The sequence below is a fragment of the Quercus robur genome, chromosome 5, assembly GCF_932294415.1.
Source record: "Quercus robur chromosome 5, dhQueRobu3.1, whole genome shotgun sequence".
Taxonomy (NCBI): Eukaryota; Viridiplantae; Streptophyta; class Magnoliopsida; order Fagales; family Fagaceae; genus Quercus; species Quercus robur.
Window position 1 is genome coordinate 85,662,496 of NC_065538.1, and position 20,652 is coordinate 85,683,147.

Here is a 20,652-nt window from a genome sequence, read left to right on the forward strand (position 1 = left end):
AGAATGAATAGGCTGATTTAACATTTTTATAAAATGAATTATAAGTAGAAGGAGAAATTGCACTATTCATTTTAAATTATGACTACAAATACAATTTAACTTTACCTACTAAATTATTGGAATACTCAATTCACTCTCTAATTTCAATAATGCCTCATGTCCTCTGTTTTGATGTTAATTCTAACAGCATTTAACATTGGAAGATTAATTTACTCACAACTGTATGTTTTGTATAGAGTGATAAATTGGTATTTAAATGCAAAATTCTGTCACACTTAACATCAAAACAAACTGTAAGAGAAACATTGAAATAGAGTTATAATTTTGGGGAATTAATTGTGCATTTCAATAGTTTAAGGAGTTAAATGTAATCGAAGTAATAGTTTAGGATGAAAAAATGTAATTTGCGCTAAATATGTTCCAATTAAGTGTGTGTGTGTAGCTTATGTGTGTTCTCCCTATAATGATTGCTCTTCAATCATGAGGTTAAGATAGGATTCAAACCTAAATTCCTTAGTCAATAATACACAACTTTACCAATTAACCTGTAGAAACTCAAAAAATAAAGGCCTAAGCCCATTTAGATCAATGGTACCTTATTCCTCAAATCAAGCACAAACAATATAATTTTTAAAAGAGTGGGTAACTAACTCAAGTGCAATACAAGGTTAAGTCCAAGTCTAGGACAGAAGAATCCTAAGTAGCAGATAAGTGCAAATGGAACATCAATTAAGGATAATATTCTCCTCACGCAAATCCAAGAATCAACTTCTTATGTATAAATTTAGTTCTGATTCTTTACAAGGTAATCTTGAATTCTCCTTACTGTTCTCTTATTACATAGAAATTGTTCATCCCTATTTTATGGGGGCATTCCCTTCCTTTTATAGCCCTTTACCATGCATCACAGCCCTCCACTTATATGTCTCAGGGCAATTTTTAGAATATCTGTCCCATTAAGACCATTCTGAAGGTGGTAGAAGGGACTACTAGCAGTGAAGTTACTATTCATCATTTTCACATTGGTGCAACTGATAAGGTTGGTGTAGGGTATTGAATGCGGAGGTGGGAGGTATATCCTTCAAGAAACTTACTCCCACCATTCTTGCCCTCGTTGCTATCTCTTCTCCTTTCCTTAGGCCTTTAAGGGATATCAATTATCCTAATTCTTTTACTCTCCTCAAGTAGGCAGAGTCCTCATAGTTTGCTTACCCTTCTTGGCCTAGATTAAGCAAATTAATCCTCGGTTGGGACTCCTTGGTCCTCGGACCCCACACATAACCTAACTGAAATCTACAATAGAAAAATATTGTGAAGAGACTAATTAAGGATGTTTGAAAATATAAAACTGGGATTGAAGTTGTTCGCTTAAGGTTTGGGATGGCTTGTGTTGAAAAACATAAAAGAGAGGTTAATATCGTTTACTATGTACAAAGGAAGTCATTGGTTTGGTAGATTTAGCTTGTATTTTTGAAAATATGAAGGAAATTTAAGATGGTTTAGTCATGTGCAATGGAAATTGATCAATGTACTAAAAAAAATGATTCAATTCAAGTTGGAGAATGAAAAGAAACATGACGAGAGGCCTAAAATAACGTGGGTAAAAGTGACAACAAATGATATGTTAATTGAGAAATTGATAAAGGGTGCATATGAGTCAACCAATTAAATGATGAGCTTTTATAATTCAGCACAATCAATCTTCAAGGAAGGAAGAATAAGAGATTCAATTGTTGATTGAGGAAATTAATAAATAATGCATAGAAGTGACTCAATTAGTTGGTGCTTACATGGAGGAAGAAGAAAAGTACCCAACTATCAGGATGGTCTCCACTCAATTGTCCTACCCTTCGACCTAATTGACCATAATTTTAATTTAGATTAAGACTAATTAAGTTGAATAAATTAGTATAGCTAGCAAGCCAAACATGTCTTTTTTTTGCTACTATGCCTAATATATTACTAATCAAGTTCAATAAGTGTATTTGATGACTCCAGCCTATTAATTAAAAACATTTATTTGTTTTGACCAATCCAACTTTAACTAGGATATTCATTAATATTTTTTTCCAATAATAAAATAATATTCATTAATTTTAAATGTTTATACTTTACTTTTTATGTGAAATATATTCAATCCCCATTTAAATTTCAAGTATGATCTCATACATCCATAAATCACAAACCTTTTTATTAAAAGAAATTCATTAAACCACAATATCATTGGTCGAACCAAGTTGACTTATCATTACAAATAGAGATAAAGTATACCAATTTCCATGTAAAAATTTTCTTAGTTCTTTTTTATTCTAATTATACAAATTGATATTCTTATCCTTTTTGATATATTAATGATTAGAAATTGAGAAATTTAAACCTTAAATATCTTTATTGAAAACTTGAGGAAATGCACTAATATCACAAACATGACAAACATGACGGTCAAAACAACAAAACAAAAACAAATACTTTGAGCCCAAAGGCCAAGTGGCTAAAGACTGCTGAGATATTGATGGACCGAGGTACTCACTAGGTTACTGATGTAGCTGATTGGGCCTCCTAAAAAACCTCGTACTCCAATATTTCATATGCTTTTCAATAAGCCTAGACCCATTAGCTTATTCTCAAAATATATATTAATCATATCCCACCCATCCTGATGGGTCCAACCCAAAACAAAACCCATACAGAGGGTCCAAATTTGAATCCATTTATTACAAAATTCTTCAATCTAGATCTTTTTGAATTGATACTTCCAAATCCAGGTTGAGTGGAGTTCCAGTTCCATGATATCGTCTATCGTATTTGCAATTTTGCATGGCTTATGAGGTATTTCTTATAATTATGTTCAATTATGAATCTATTTGGCATCGGTTTCAATTTTTTAACTTTTAGTTTTTAGTTTTTTAACTTCACTTTTTCCCGCTTTATTTTTTTTATTTTTTTACTTTTTCAAATTTTTTCAGTGTACAAGTATATTTTAAAACACTTTCAACAGAAATTTTTTAGTAGAAAATTAGATAAGTTGTTCCCAAACGAACACTACATATACTTCTTAGGGCCAGAGTTGGGTCTATTGCTCCTGTGCATTGAACTCGTTGAGATATGGACACGTGACAGTTATTTAACATGTATCAAAATCCTAACAGGTTCAATGCACAAGAGTACTAGACCCAACCCGATTCTTATTTCTTAAACTTATGCACAATTTTTTTCATTTTCTCTCTTTCTTTGCTTTAAGTTTATGTACATAAATACTTGAGCCAAATATATATATATATATATATATATATATGTATATTATATCATAACAAATTGTTTAAGGCTTTCCATTTCTTTAAATACAAGCACAACTAGGGTTTGTTTCAATTATTTCACTTTTTTCCCCCTAGATACAACTTTTCAAACGACTCATTTTTAATTGTTCTTGGGAAAGATAATATTGTCCTTATGTCTAATTAGAGAATATAAAATGTAGCACTAAAGGAACTATGCCTAAATTTTAATTTTACCAAGTGTGTGTGTGTGTGTGTGTTTTTTCAAGGCTATACCAGCCAAGCACAATAACTAAACCAATTCTTGTTGACAAGATTTGCAAAGCAAAGTAATACACAAAGCTTTGTAAATCAATCCACATCTCTTGGTGTTTACAATAGAGACATTCATTGATCAAATTCCTTTCCCCAATTATTGAATTATAAAAAAAAAAAAATTACACAAAACTGCTCAAATAAGGGCAAATATCCAGCAACTCCAAAGCTCAAGTGCAGTGTCTTGTGAAGCAAAACAATACAGCAAAAGCACTAAGATAAGGCCATAAAGGCGCACACATCCAGCAACTCCAAAGCTTAAGTGCAGTGTCAATGCAAGTAAATTGATTATAGAGAGGGCATCAACACTCCAAAGCTAAAATTCAATGTTAGCTTAAGTAAATTGATTATAGAAAGGGCATTGTGGTCTTGAAGGTTGAAATGTGATCAAATGGGTCACGCATTCCATCATACGAATCCAACGAAGGCATCTTAAACTTGGAAGGCCGGGGATGACTATTGATGGAAGTTATGAAAAGGGAATCGGTTCAATGAACTAAATCATCTACGTGATTTGTCCTTCTCATATTTTCCCTCATCTCATCCATGACCCTCCTCATTTGATCCATCTCCTTTTCCAAGTGTGTCACCCCACGCAAAGCTATGCCCCTTGAATGATTCTTGCGCTCAACATTTTCTCATTCTTTAACTTCTTGACTTTGAGCTTGCCTTTCCACATACCGTTCATGACATTGCCTTCTTTGGTTGATCTCCCGAGTCAACTCTTGATTCTGATGAGCTAGCTCTACCAAGGCGGCTGCCATGGATTGTATCTGTTGGACGAAAGGCGGTTGCATAACAGGTGCTGACTGGTGAGCACAGTTGGGGTGGCTGGAAGCATTTCCACTCTCCTGGTGGCCTGGACTAGTGGCCATTGACCTTGTTCGGATTATACAGCCTTTTGTCAAAGAAAGATAAATTGCAAAACAGAAATTTAATCTTCCCCACAGATGGCGCCAACTGATGATGCATAGAAAATCAGTAGGTTGAATGCTCCGGACTTTAATAGGCTAGCAGTTGCTTGGAAGGCCTGAAAGAAAGAAACACAAGATCAAAAATGACCAGAGTGGACCGGCCTGATAGGCCAAGAATGTATTGACCCCTTATGATAAATTAACCAATTAATTAGCCAAGTGAATTAATTGAGTTAATTAACATGCAATACGTGTGGTAGCACAAACAAATCACCAACTAAGTTAATATGCAGCAGAAAATAAATTGACATGGTGATTTGTTTACGAATAGGGAAAACTTACATGGCAAAAACCCTATCGGGTGATTTTAAGGTTACTACTCCCAAGAATTCACTATTATAACAAGAAGCAATGACAATCTCTTCTTTCAATGCACGGCTCCCAGTATGTGACTAACCAATTCAATGCGCGGATCCCAATATGCAACTTACACACCAACTTGAGAAGGATGTTGGCTGCAAAGTTCTTCAGTTCATCAACATGATAAAGATCACAAAACTCTTTGGTTACAAAACCTTACGATGTACAAACACAGCAGCTTCTTGAAGAGAAAGATGAACTAGGGCATATGTCTCCAGTTCACAATATGCTTGTGAAAAACCTTTGCATCAAGTTGCACTCATTTGCATCATCTGTGACGGCCCTTAAAAAAATCCTTATATATGTTTAGGGTTGTGAGAAAAGAAAACCCAAACATCTATATACGGATTTGATGAAAATCAGAACTGAAAATCTGATTTTCTTAAATCTCGATAGATACCATATCTATCGAGCGGCTATTGAGCATCAAGCTTAAACAACCTTTTAAACCTCGATAGATACTAGTTGTCGAGCTAGCTGTCGAATTTTAAAATCCAGCACTTCTTCACTTGATTCTTGGACAGACTTGCATGGCTTTAACACTTGAACTTGAAACCTTGTTCCTTGAAGCATTATACACATCCTAGATCTACCCAATTACAAGTAAAATGTGTTTTATCAAATGATTAGCCAATTCTATATTAACATATGTCCCTAACATAATTCACATATATCCTAACAATCTCCCCCTTTGGCAATCCATGATAAAATCACAACAAACAAATGAACATATAAGAGAAGTCATAAATCACTCAACTCATACTTACTTGTTGAATACAATTAAATCTATCCTAACACAAACTCTTGAAAAACTTTGCAAGAAGAGAGTTTATGGCAAGAAGACTTTGACAACCTGTATTTCTGAAACACTTTAAACAAAACTCATCGAGGCATCTTAGTGTGAAACAAAAATAAATGATTGCATACAATAAATAAGAAGCATGTGCATAAAGAAAGAAAAGAAATAACACATGTAGAGATAGGTGAAAGAACTGTAATAACAACTTCATCATATATAGATAACATCATAAGTACAAGGTTTGCTATCACAAAATAAGAACAATGTATCTATAAAAGAAGAAAAGAAAAAAAATACATAAGTCCTCACTACATCCCCCAAAATAAAAAAATAAAAAACACACTCCCTCTAACAAAAATCTCATATGCTAACTCTCCCCCTATGTATATGACTATTCTCATATCCAAAACCACTCCTCATTTTTGTCACGAATGACAAAGGGTAAGTAACTCAAGTAGTCATCTCATCGTCACTAGGCAAGCTAGCATCATCATCGTCGTTGGAGTCACCATCATCATCCTTGTCCTTGAATGCCTCTGGAGAAGGAGAGGAAGACTCTACAAAGCCACCAAGGTGAGCCTGCCGTCGAGCAATAAAGCCGACATGGGTCTTCACTTGACACAACTCATCACTGAGTGTGTTAAGGCGAGCATTCATGCGCTGCAGCTGCGCCATGACCGCCTCGAGGGTCACACCACCCACCGATGAAGAAGGTGCGAATGTTGAAGAAGCAAAAGAAGCTGGAAGAGTCACTGTCGCTGTCCGTGGCCACTTTGGTCGAAGCTGGGCCTCACTCCATTTGACGGTAGCAACGTCTATGGCACACATAACTGCAAAATGAGGAGACTCAGGATAGGAGACAAAAAAATGGTGAAGAAGCCTTGTGATAGATGAAGGAAAAATAAGCTTATCATAAATCGCCGTATCCTTATAGACATCTATGAGGGAAAGAATGAAGTGAGAGGGAAAATCTATGGTAAGCCTCTCAAGGAGGGATAACAAAAATCAAGCACGAGGCTCTGTAATAGAGTTATAGTGTGACAAAGGATAAAGAACGAATGTCATCACCATGTTAAGGAACCTCGGACCTTTGGCAAAGCCTGAGCAGGGGGTGTTTTGATGATCACCCCAAGAAGAAGGTGTCTCATAGAAAAGGGACAAGAGTTCGTCTTTGGACACAGTCCTCAGACAATCGCAACTAGTGTAGTCAAGATGCACTATCCTAGGAACATGTAGCACCTCGGATACAATATCCAAAGTGACTACGATGTGCATACCTCGAACGTGAGTAGCAAAATGAGGTACTGAATAATCGAATCCGTGCATATTGGAGTAAAACTCCTATATGATCACAAAGGAACAAGCGACCGTGATGCCACATAGTGACTCCCAACCCCTACTGTAGATGAAAGTGGGAATGTCAGTATTAGAAATATTTGATAGAATGACTTGGCGTTTCAAATGAATGCCTCATCGTGAAAAGTTCTCCAAAAAGTCCTTATTGGCTTTATCATCACAGAACTAGACGTGGGAAGGAGTAGAATCAGAAGGGGAAGCAAAAGAAGATGCCCCGGAATGAAGAGGTTTCAGGGATGGAGTAGATTTTCATTTAGGTGCTATAGAGCAACTAATGAAAGAAAGAGAGAGAGACACGCAAAAAAGCACCAAACAGTTTAGTATCAAATGATAGAAACAAAAATTGGTACGTATGCATGGAAAAATGCATGAATATGTGACATGCAACATTAAAAGCATCATAAGAATAGAGAGAATAAGATCATACCAAATGAAGAAATGATCTTGAGGCAGAAAAACTTATGGGTTTGAGATTTAGAGTGAGAGAGAAAAGTTTGGGGAGGTGAAGAGACAAAAACTGTCGAGAGACATCGGGGAGAAATGAAGAAAAAATCACACTGTCACTATATATAGACATATTCACAGCACGATGGATCGGTAGGTGTCGAGAGGTGTCGAGAATTAAAATTTGCTAGAAGGAGCTATCAAGAAGCTATTGAGAGGTTCCATAACAAAAGGGATCGATGGATTGAGAAGCTATCGAGCATCTATCAAGTATACAGAAACTTCCTCGATGAATCAAGAAGTTGTCGAGAAGCTATTGAGATTGAATCTCAAGAATCTCAATGGATCGAGATTACGATAACAACTATCAAGAAAAGAAGCTCAAGAGGCTCGATAGTTAGCCTAGCTGTCGAGAGGTATCGAGAAGCTGTTGAGATTGCTTAAAAACAGTTTTTCAAGGAAAAAAAAAACACAAACATGAATACAATCAAACATGCTACTCAACCAAAGATCCAAACAACATTTTGAGCTCCTAAAATCATCTCTCAACAAAAAAATGTCAAGCATTTAGATCCAAAACACACACACACACACACAATAAGTCTAACCAATTTTATATTTCAAAAACAAGTTAAGACAGTTTAGTGAGCATACATTAACACATATATTCCTTGTGATGGCCAAATCATATTGTATCTGCACATGTATCAAGAGTAGTAAAGAATATTGCGTGTTGTGTGTGAAGAACATTGTGAGATTGCATAAGTGTCTACATGTTATAACGATTTGAGATATGAGAAAATCACTTTAACTCACACACACAATTATAACTATTTGATGGAGACTATCACCTTCGAGGTACATCCTATAACTCCCACAACTCCTAGAAGACATGCTTGAAATCATATATAAAACATTTTGATTTTTTTTGCTTTTATTTATTTATTTTTTTGGGCATATTTTCTTTTAAGCAAACCATGCATTGGCATATAAGAGAGAAAAAAGAAATACCCAATGATGTTAAGCTTTTGACATTGCACTTTTGCTATGCTGAAGCATACATATGTCATTTCATGATTGCCAGGAAACAGTGGTGAGATGGTTATTTATGCATTTTTTCTTAAGATTTTCTAGTCCTTCCTATAAAAAAAAAAGTGATATGAGTGTTGAGTACAAGAGATTACTTAATCTTACTCATCACAAACACAAGTCACAAAACTCACTTGCTTAGTTGTGCATAGAAATGCTCATCTAAGTTACAAAAGATACAAAGTTTAGAAAACTCTATTTCAATGGTCATCCAAGGTACACAAATACCAATGTACACAAACACACACTGTTTTTGAATTTTTCTGATTTTTCAATTTTATTTAATTTTTATGTAAAAAAAAAAAAAAAAAAAACCAAACAAACAAACAAAAACATGGTAAACAAAGTAATGCACAAAACTAGACTAACTCAAAATAAGAAAGCAAAACACACAAGTAATGCAAAAACAAAAACAAGAAGGGGAGAGAGAGAAAAAGTGACTAAATCACTTGGAGCCTTTTTCCTTCCACACCTTGGAAGAAATGGTGAGAGGGAAGAATTGAAACCATTCAAGTTCGAAAGGAACATGAAGGCTTTGAGTAGATCTCCAATAGGAGCAAAAAAGGATGGAAACTGATTTTGGTTTTCCGATGAAATCATACTGTTACTCTATCGAGTGGCTAACCACTTATAGCAATTAAGTCGAGTATGTCCAGCTATTCCATAGTGATGACAGAGATACTGCTTCTTCTGCTTAGGCTTTTGAGTGTTTCCCTTCTTAGCCTTAGGGTTTTTAGTCTATTTTTTATCCAGCTTAGGGCGTGCTTCTAAGATAGATTTACCCTTATCTATATTCTCACTAGCTAACACATTTTTCACATCATTGTTTTCAAATTCAACATTATTAGTATGAGAAACAAAAACAGTAGTACTAGTAGAAGCAATACTAGGAGAAGAAAAATCATACCCTAAACCGGTTTGATCAGAAGTAGATTTCTAAATGCTGGGCATCTCATCAAGTTTTGCACTTGAAGTCCTTTCCAACTAAGCTCTGACTTGGAACAACTTTGCCTTAAGCTTTTTGGTCTTTCCAGCTAAGAAATTATTCTCAAATCATAGTACTTTAATGGTCTAATTGGCTTCATCAAATTTTGTGGAAAGCTCTTCTCGATCAGGTTCCAAAGCACTCAGCTTCTTGGTGGCTAGCCTATATAGTTTTTCATGCTTTTCAAACACCTTATACAATTTTTCATAGGTTATATGGATATCATCTTGATCATCCATTTTCTTGAACTTAGAATTCACCAAGTCCTCTTTATCATCCACATCTTCAACAATCCACTAGAAAGGATTTACAATGGCAGTGAAGGCATTTAAGATTCCATCATCCTCATTATCAGAATCATCCTCAGGCTCAGTGTTGCTCAAAGTAGCAGCAAGTGCCTTGCTCTTCCCAATGGTCTTGAGATATGTAGGGCACTCTTGTTTTATGTGACCAAAACCTTGACACCCAAAGCATTTTGATCTTGAGGGAATAGTGTGCTGACCGCCATCCCTAACATCCTTCTTTCCTTTGTCTTGGTTCTTGAACTGAAACGAGCTGGACTGCTTGCGGTCTTTGTCAAATCCTTTAGCATTGACATTCTTTATAAAATTTTTAAATTGCCAAGTGATATAGGATTTCATTTTAGAATCTTCATCATTTGAAGACTCATCAATGTCATTGCTCTTAGCCTTCAATGTCATGCTCTTACCCTTACTAGATTTTTCAATCCTTGTCAAACCTAACTTATAGGTCTGCAGATTGCCAACCAGCTCTGTCAAAGGAATTTTGTCAATATACTTCGATTCCTTAATCGCGGTGATCTTAGCATGAAATCTCTCAGGCAGAGATCGAAGCACATTTCTAACAATCTTGGGTTCGGGAATGGTTTCCTTAAGATTAAAGGCTGAGTTCATTATGTCCTTGAGCTTGGCATAGAACTCATCAAATGACCCATCCTCCTCCATCTTAATCTCTTCAAAGCTCATGGTAAGTCTCTGAAGCTTTGAATCCTTGACAACCTTGGTTCCTTCATAGGTAGTTTGGAGGATGGTCCATGCTTCCTTTGCAGTTTCAATAGAGGATATCTTCTTGAACTCCTCATTCGTGATCGCACTAAATAAAGCATTCAATGCTCTGCTGTTGAAGTTTGCCACCTTGATCTTAGTATCATCCCAATCGACCGGAGCTTTCTTTGGCTTGGTCCAGCCTATCTCCACAGCTTGCCACACTTTTTCATCTAAAGATTACAAGAAAGCTTTCATGCATACTTTCTAGTAAGCATAGTTAGTGTCATTAAATAAAGGAGGTATAATAAGAGACTATCCTTTATCCATGACAAACAGGGGTCAATGGATCACACAACAAAGATTAACCCTAATTAGAGTGTGCCTACTCTGATAACACTTGACAGGCCAAAAATGTATTGACCCATTATAATAAATTATCAATTAATTAGCCAAGTGAATTAATTGAGTTAATTAACATGCAATATGCATGGTAGCACAAATAAATCACCAACTAAGTTAATATGTAGCAAAAAATAAATTGAAATGGTGATTTGTTTACAAATGGGGAAAACCTACACGGTAAAAACCCTATTGGGTGATTTTAAGGTCATCACTCCTGAGAATTCACTATTATCAAACAAGCGGTTACAGATAAAGGAATCCCAATACCTTATATCAACCTACAGTTGAATCCTTACCCTAATACCTAATTAGACTTGCTCTGTAGTGACAATATCTCCTTTCAATAAATGGCTCCCAATACGTGACTAACCAATGTGATGTACGAATCCCAATACACGACTTACACACCAACTTGAGAAGGATGTTGGCTGCAAAGTTCTTTACTTCATTAACACGATGAAGATCACAAAACTCATTTGTTACAAAACCCTACTGTGTACAAACACAATAGCTTCTTGAAGAGAAAGATGAACTAGGGCATATGTCTTTGGTTCATAATATGCTTGTGAAAAACATTTGCATCAAGTTGCACTCACTTGCATCATCTATAACGACCCTTAAAACAATCCTTATATATGTTTAAGGTTGTGAGAAAAGAAAACCCAAACATCTATACACAGATTGAATGAAAATTAGAACTGAAAATTTGATTTTCTTAAATCTCGATAGATACCCTATCTATCGAGCAGCTGTTGAGTATCAGGCTTAAACAACCTTTTAAACCTTGATAGATACTAGCTATTGAGCTAGCTGTCGAGCTTTAAAATCCAGCACTTCTTCACTTGATTCTTGGACAGACTTGTATGGTTTTAACACTTGAATTTGAAACCTTGTTCCTTGAAGCATTAAATACATCCTAAATCTACCAAATTACAAGTAAAGTGCGTTTTATTTTTGTCAAAGGATTAGCCAATTCTATATTGACATATGTTCCTAACATGATTCACCTATGTCCTAACATGGCCAAGAACCCTCCGATGCTTAAGTTAGTTTTCTCTTTAGAACTCAAGAATTCCAACTTTAGGAGTGATGGAAACTTACCTTCATTTGATATGGTTGAGTCCTTTTATAGAGAACTTTGGAGTGGTTACTTGTTTAGTAACTTCCACAACGTGGATGGAAGTTAGAAGGTTTAGACTTAACTTCCACAACTGCTATCAAAAGTTAAGAAACTAGTGGGAAGTTATAGCAATGAACAAGGATTTTGCTCATACTTCAAAATAGTAGAACGTGGTCTGAATTGTAAGCTCTTGAACACAAATTTACTTTGATAATTTCTAAGTGTTGGGAGGTTGTCCAGGTGCTTCCATGCTAGACGACCTTCTTGTATTGGGACAACCTTTCTAGACTTGGACAACACTATGGACAAACTAGAGATAGTCCAAGTTTTGGTTCACCATCAAATTTTATTTTGTTTTAAAATGAGGGAAATTTAAGAAAATTATATTTAATTTTTGACAAGAAATACTCATATTCCTTATATTGAATGAGCATATTTATCGAAGAAATAGAGAGGAGTAATTAGACTACTTATGTTATTTAAAGTAAATACTAACACATGTCAACATGTCACTGGCTTTATGGTATTCATCATCATTTTTATTTAATGACACTTGAAATATTTTCATTAATTTCTAAATAATGATAGTGAGATCTACTGAGTAGTACATGGAAACTTGTGATTGGTTGAAAATTTTCCACTTCTACAATCACCAAGCACACTTTAGAAAATCCAATGACTAGAGTCAACCCCTAATCAATCAATCAATATATATTATATATAAAAGTAGTGATCTCATGTGAGAGTGCATGAGGCCTTGCCATGTGGCACTTTGCCTTTCAAGCTATAGATACACTCTTCAGCTTCTTTAAAAAGAAAGGTTTGCAGTCTAGATTTATTGATCACGTGAAGAAGTAAATGTAGAAGACTAAGAGACTTATGTTTGGTTTTTTGGGCTCACTTTCCCATATTATTTCAACCATTTATACAATGAACTTAACACTAGGTAACTGCCACATCATTGTTCCTCTCCTTTTTCAAACTTCTTGGACTCTTGCATTTGTAATTTTTGTTAATTCTAAAATTGAAGAGTTAGTTTATTAAATTTTTGCTTTGCATATTGTAAAACATGTTCTTTTATATATACCCGTTTCTTGTGGCCTTAAAAATTAAAACTTCCATAAATTTTCTCATATACTTGTGCCAAAACCATGTGGTCCTCTAACCGTTTGAGATCATGCACAAGAAAAGGATGGTGAAGATGTGTTCTATACACATGGAATTGTCAAAGAAATTTAAAGGTGGAAGTCATAGGAGTGAAAAAGCCTAGTGAAATGGCAATGATCCATGATATGGATAGTTGTAAGAGACCAAGACTTAACAGGTGAATGGTACTTAACTGATCTTGGGAAAGTAGTTCAATTGATCAGTGTTTACAGTGAGCAACCCCTCCATTTATAAATTTTTTCCTCACTCAGTTGTTGGGGTTAATGGTGATGTTGCTACTACAACTACCTTGCAAGAAGTTGGGGGTCATCTGCCTATAAATGTTAATGACTTGGATTGAGCTTGCAGGTACTGATTTAATAATTGTACTAATTCAATAATTAGCTTTAGTATTTGTATGGATGTGCCCTACCTAAAAGTGTATTGAATCTTAGCTTAGGCTTTTCCTTTGGGTCTTATCGTTTTGTGTCTTAGTGGCAAATTATCGAGTGATTTTCTAGGGTCCTTCTAATCATACATATTTGCCTTTTAATGTACGGCTCCAAAAATCAAATGCTAGCATTGCCATTGTGCTTAAACTGGACCAGTGTTATAGGTTCCACCATAATGGTCATTCATAACGGTCATTCTATCATTTCTTATTCTAAAACTCAAAGCACTATCCACGCATTGTGCGGATTACTTATGAGTTATAACAAATCACCAAGATAGGGTTTTAGGGTTTAGGGTTTAGTGTTTAGGGTTTGGGTTTTCGGGTTTGGGTTAGGGTTAAGGGTTTAGGGTTTAAAGTTTAGAGTTTAGGGTTTTAAGGCTTCAAGTTTTAAGGTTTTAGGGTTTAGGATTCTATGACCCTTTATCTTTCGAGGCACCCTTAGTGTGCGTAGGGCCAGGCCGACATAAACTTAGGGTGTGCAAGGCCTATAGCTAGGCTGATGTCATCAGTCTTGTCATTTCCTTTAGCTTTTCGATTCTAACTTTGGCCACTCATTTAAAGGCATTTCCTGAAATTTGATTGAGTTGGACTTGGTACCAATGGGAAGGTATGGGTGTCTAGTTTTCAAAACACTTGACATTTAGAAAATCCAACGATCGGACCAAAAGTTATGGCCTAGGGAAGTTAGCCGACACACCAAGCATGGTTTTCAAGATATCTCAATCATTTAAACTCCAATTTCAACCCATGAACAATCGTTGGAAAGGAAATTCAAGAATCTTCATAATGACATTGGTTCCAACCTCTTTTGATGGTCAGATCAAAATTATGTTTTCGATTGCGCTCAAGGTTGATAAGAATCTCTGATAACCTCAGGTTTGATGCAAAAACTTGAAAAATGTTGTTTTGGGGTAGTGTTGACCAATTTTGAAATTTGGTCAACCTTGGGTTGACTAATGGCAGTTTGGTCAATTTGACCTAAAAAGGCATTTTGAGTGCTCTAATGCCTGAACGGGTTATATCATGTTAATTTAGATGTTCCCACAATCCCCTAGTGAAAAATTGATATTTGTAGAATTTTCGAGGTCTGGCACATAAATTTAGGACATACAAAATATGGTATTTGCAATAACTTTATTATTTTTAATTTTTTTGGTTTTTAATTTTATAAAAAATTTATTTTATATTTATTCACTAATATTTTTAAGCTATATTGGTTAAAATTTAGGAGGCTTAGGTGATTACCTAAGTTGTCTAGTGGTTGGGTTGAGCTTTATGTTTATGTTGAAACTAGTCGCTAACCCGTGCGATGCACGGGTTTAGGATTTATCTCTTCTTTGAGTAGTTTTTGCTAAGAAACATGTAAATTCAAGCTTATAGAACATGTTTTTAGCATCCATAAAATTGCCACTAAGAATCATTACATATCTGAAACACATGGGCATGTAATGTGGTTTGAGCTAATTAATACAAAGTTAGAACATCTATAAATCTATGTTTATAGATTATTCATGAACAAATAATTAGAAAGCTGGTATTACATTTTGAACATAAGATGATAGTAGTACATTTTTATCTTGTAAATTAATACAAATCAAACAATTTGAATCAAATAATTAATACATTTTCATCTTCCAAAGATAATCACATATTTGAATTATTTACTGAGTAGATAACTTGAAATTTTCTCACATCTTAATCCTCGTGTGCAGTACATTGCAACTCATTGAGGTAATTTCTCTATGTTCTCCCCAGGGTTTTGGTGCTTCCATTTGAAGCATTCAGTTTCTCCTTTGATTGCTCATCATCGAAATTAAATTCTCTAATTGATCCTTCACCCAAAATGGAAATTCCTACACACACTTTATCTATAGCACTGTGACTCACACACACATACACACAAATACATATATAGAAATTCAAACTAAATGATATGCTTTTAAAATCTTAGCAATATTAAGTAAGGATCTAAGACACAAAAATCCATCTCCAAAATATGAATGCAAATTAATTTTGTGTTTCTAAGATCTTACTGACATCAAATTTGGGTCTAAGACACAAAAATTCGTCTTTGAAATATGCATGCAAATGCTACAATCACGTGACAGAGCCCCAATATTTACTTTTCCTTTATTATCTATGTGATGCGCAAATAAGCACATTATATGGCATTCAACCCAAGTACTAAAAATCATAAAGTAAAACTAACCATGCCCAAAATTATGAAATTGAATTAAGAACTTTTAGCACCAGAAACAAACTACATAACCATCAACGATATAAATAAAACTACATTTTCATCAACGGAGAAGACCTTGATGGTAAATAAAACTATAATTCCATTGACTTTTGGGCTAAGCATCAGCTGCATTGTTAATATTGTTGTCAATATTAGAAAGATCCGAATGCCAAAGAAGTTATGATAATCTGAATTTTTATTCAGCACAGATTAGGTATATTCAAAAAATTTTCAAAAAAATTTGACTAAAGAATGGATTTTGACTAATTAGGAATTTTCAAAATGTCTTTATAACTTAATTTGATTAATGACTTGTGCATAAAAAATTAAGGACTACAATATTCAACATTAGTTACATCGAAGTCATCAAGAAAAAGTAAGCCATAGAGTCATAATTTTAAGGAATCCGCATAAAACCCAAAAGCTTTACTATTTTCTTTTCCTAGAGCAAGATAAAGGAATATTAGAACTAATCAATGAGGGAAATTGAGCAAGCAATAATGGCAAAATAAAAAGAAGGGATGAATATAAAATTTTAACATTGCTTTACTAACCTTTTCCTCCTCAAGTGTTGTATCCAAACAAATCCAATCTTTCTTGAACTCCATTAGATCAAAGGTCAAATCCTTTCTTGTACAATTAAGATACTGAAAAACTTCTTCAGGTTGTAAATTTTCCAACATGAAGCAAATTCTAATTTAGCACCAAATAAATAAGATAAAGTAATGGAAATTTCTTTGCATTTCCATCCTATTCATGCTTCTTGATTCTAGGCAAATCAAAGCTAATAACATTTATTATTCAAATATTTGCAACTATGAATTTTCACAAAAAAAGAAGTAAAACTTATGCGAGTGCTTGAGGTCAACTGCACATCCAATTTCTATTGAAAATATCAATTACATCTTACATGAAATTCACCTCATGGAATTCACTTGAACTAAAAGCAGCCAAAACACCAAAAATTCTACAAAATCCTATTAAGCACCTACAAAGAACAAAAATAAGGAGCTAATTAATACTGGAACCTTCACTTGCTAACCCAACAACTTTTGAGTGTAAATATGCTTATTAACATAAACAAAGCAATACTAAAAAGCAACAGAAACAAAGCCCCATAAGCACAATTAGAAATTTTCTGAAAACCCCTATTTATCGATGGCAAACCAAAGCCCAACCACACAGCCAAAGAAACCCACAGCCACAAACTAACAAAATTCTATGAATAATTGAAGAGGAGAGAAAGAGCAATATATAGAAAATAATAGCACAACTTATTATTGCTAGAACTACCAATATGGCAAAACTGAATTTTGTTACTCATAGTTTGGTTAGACACGCTATTAATATTCCAAACTTTTAGGGTGGATGGAGGATGTTCCACCACAACTTTTTTCTGTATTTTAGGCTGATTTAGCCAATCTTTTTTGATAATATTATTTAGCTTCTTTCTAAAAAAAAAAAAAAAAAAAAAAAGGAAAAAGAAAAAAGAAAAACAAAACTGTGACACTAAATATGAAAACAAACATAAAAAATACAGCAATTTATTTATGTGGTTATGCCCCCAACAACATAGCTTTTTGTTTTTACCTTTGCCTGAGGTTGATCTTTTGTGTAGGTTGTTTATGCCTGGAATCACTCACAACATTAAAAGACAACATAAAAACCCAAAACCCAAAATCCAATTTGCATTAAATTTTGGCAGGAAAATTTTGTGGGATATAAATTTAACTAAAGCAACAACTAAACCACAAACCCAAAAATTAATCATTCATATTCCAAATCCCATCAAGTTTCCTATCATGGGCTAACCACAATTCAAAGAACACCAAGTAAGAAGCCTTGCAACCATAAATTCATTGACGCAACTTTGATAAGTATAGTTTATAGCTTTTGTTATGTTAGAGAATGAATAGAGCATCCGATCAACAATTTTATCAACACAAATTAAGTTTGACTCAATGACATCTAAATTGTAATCAAATAGCACTAAGAAAAGAATTGGTCTAAGTCTCAAAACACTGACTAAATTTGAGAAAATATTATATGATAAAGAATTGAATACAAAACATTACCTTATGCAACATCAACGACAGAAGCAAATTGAGAGTGCTGATGGATTTGGCTGAGATTAGAGAGAGAGGATAGGGTTTGAGTTTGAGGCCTGAGAAAATAAAAGAGAAACAAATGAAACAAATCAGAGTGAGATTATAGGCACTGGTTAGCTACATCCTCTAATACTAAGGTGAAATTTCAAACATGATACAATACCTCTTTTAGGCATTTGCAATCCAAAATGAAGGGTGCAAAAGTCAACAATCATATAATGTATTAAGTTTGAAAGGATGATGTATTGTATCTATCATCTAATCCAGTGTTTTCAAAACAGATAATACACAATCATAGCTACGGTTTTTGGAATTGCCTTCCCAAAAAGACCCATCACAATTCAACCTGAAAAGAATTAAGATTTCATTGTGAAATAAGGTAGTAAACTCTATAAAGAGTCTTGTCCAATGGGAATGGGGGAAAATATTTTATAAACAGAGAAACATATATCCTAACAAACTCTCTTTGTTTTGGGGAAAAAAAAAAAAACTATGGCTCTTAAATGACCAAGAACAGTTTTCTAGATTTGGATTCAGCATGGGTTCTTAAACCAAATAGAAGACCAATTTGTTTAGTAAAATTAGGCCATCTCACATTGCACACAACCATGCATGATGCATAAATAAAAAAATGAAAGAAACATACACAAAACACACAAATACAACTGAATAAAGATGCATAGTTAGAAGAGTAATTTTTTCAAATAGTTGAACTGCAACTAAAAAGCGCATAAACCAATGTTCCTCCAAAGCAAATCCTCCCACTTTTCAAAGGCAACACAACAATGACAAATGATCCACTACTTATTAGATTCAATAATCAATATACCAGCTTGGATCATGGTGAAGTCCCACAAAATATGTTTCCAAAATAGATATGAAAGATGAAAAAATACAGCTCTCTACCTTTTTCCTTCACTTCCAAATCATGCACTTTTCTGTTGTTGGGATTTGCAAACAGCTTCTAAACTCTATATATTCAGTCCTCAGTAAAAAAAAAATAATAATAAAGTTCAGTAGTAGCTAGTAGCAAGCCCTAAGTTTTTACTGTAAATCTGAAGCTTCCGTGGCTCTATCGAAATTAAATATACAAACTTTACCATCACTAACAAATAAATTTGGCAGAGGGTGAAGCCAAGGTTGCTGAAGCAGGACATTGGAGAAGAAGCTTAGGTCTGCAACCAAACAAAGAATCAAACAAAACCCCTCAAAAAATCTATTTGGGTTTCTCATAAACAACCCTAAAAGCCCAATCTTGAATCTACAACAACACTCCACAACTCATGGTTTCTTTGCTTAGTTTATGGTTCTTTAGGATTGTGAGAAACCAATCAGCAAAAGGAAAAAGTAGACTTACAATTATGATGCAAAATTAAGAACCACAGGAGCTATACCCTCTGCCACGGCTGGGACAGTAGTTTGTTCGGTGATGCCTTCTTTCTATCTTGGACCTAAGAGTGTGGGGATGGCTTCTTGGCAGGATTGATTTTCAGTGTTGGGTTTTGGGGAAGGAGAAGGTAGAGCATAGAGAAGAGGGAGGAACGACAGAGCATGGGTTTGCATTTTGGAGGAAGGATTAGGCAGAGGGCTGGTTTTGCGTTTATTAGGTTTTAGAAATGGTTTTTTATGAGCTTATGTTTTTTTTTTTTTTTTTTTTTTTTTTAATTTTAATTTAATTTTTTTTTAATATTATGCGTTGTGGAAGTTTCAAAAAGTTTCAAAAGTTTCAGTTTTATATATATATATATATATATATATATATATATAGGCTTACCTTCAATCCTTCCCAAAAGAAAATCCAAACACAGAGGTGAAGAACCCTCTGAAAAACCCCAAAGGAAGAAACCTGCCTCCAAACATTATAGGAAACATAAGTTCAAAACTGATGTTTACTATAAGAAAGGCAGATCCCAATCTAGGTCCCAAAATAAGCAATTTCACACCCAAAGCATCAGGAACATGCTATCAGTGTGGAAAGAAAGGTCATTTCAAAAAAGATTGTCAAGCTAAGGCCAAAACCCTTATCAATACACTCATTAGTGACCAAGCCAACAAGGATGAGATCTTCAAACTCTTAGAACTCGATCACCTAAGCAGTGAGTCTAGTAACCAAGAGAAGCACCAGTTGTTTCGGACATCTTCTGAAACCTCTAGAGTATCTTCTAGTTCCTCTAGTGACACAGATGAAATCCTAGCCTGTCAGGATAGTTGTTGTAGAAACAAAACTGTCCATGTTCTTTCTAAACAAGAAGAACTGCTCCTCGATCTCATAGAATAGATCAAGGACCCAGAAGAAAAAGTCCAAAGACTTAGCGAGTTTCATAAAACCCTAGTCAAGGAAGCCAGTACATCCAAACCTAGGTTTCAGGAACCCTTAGTTGATTTAGAGAAAATCTACAATAGGTTTACCAAATCCAAGAAAGAGATCACCATCCAAGATCTCCAAAAAGAGATTAAGGATCACAAAACAGAAATGAGAAAGCTTAAGCAGGAATTAACCATCCTTAGGGTTGATCATGGTCTCATGGATCTAAGAGTAAAAAACCTAGAGTTTACTTCACATCAAGGCAATGAGGACA

General features: G+C 34.6%; 1 protein-coding gene across 1 annotated transcript in view; it reads right to left on the reverse strand.

The window, feature by feature from the left end:
* The window catches only part of LOC126727519 (metal tolerance protein C4), a 55,169-nt gene that overhangs the window by 17,399 nt on the left and 17,118 nt on the right, over nucleotides 1–20,652 (reverse strand). The window lies entirely within an intron of this gene.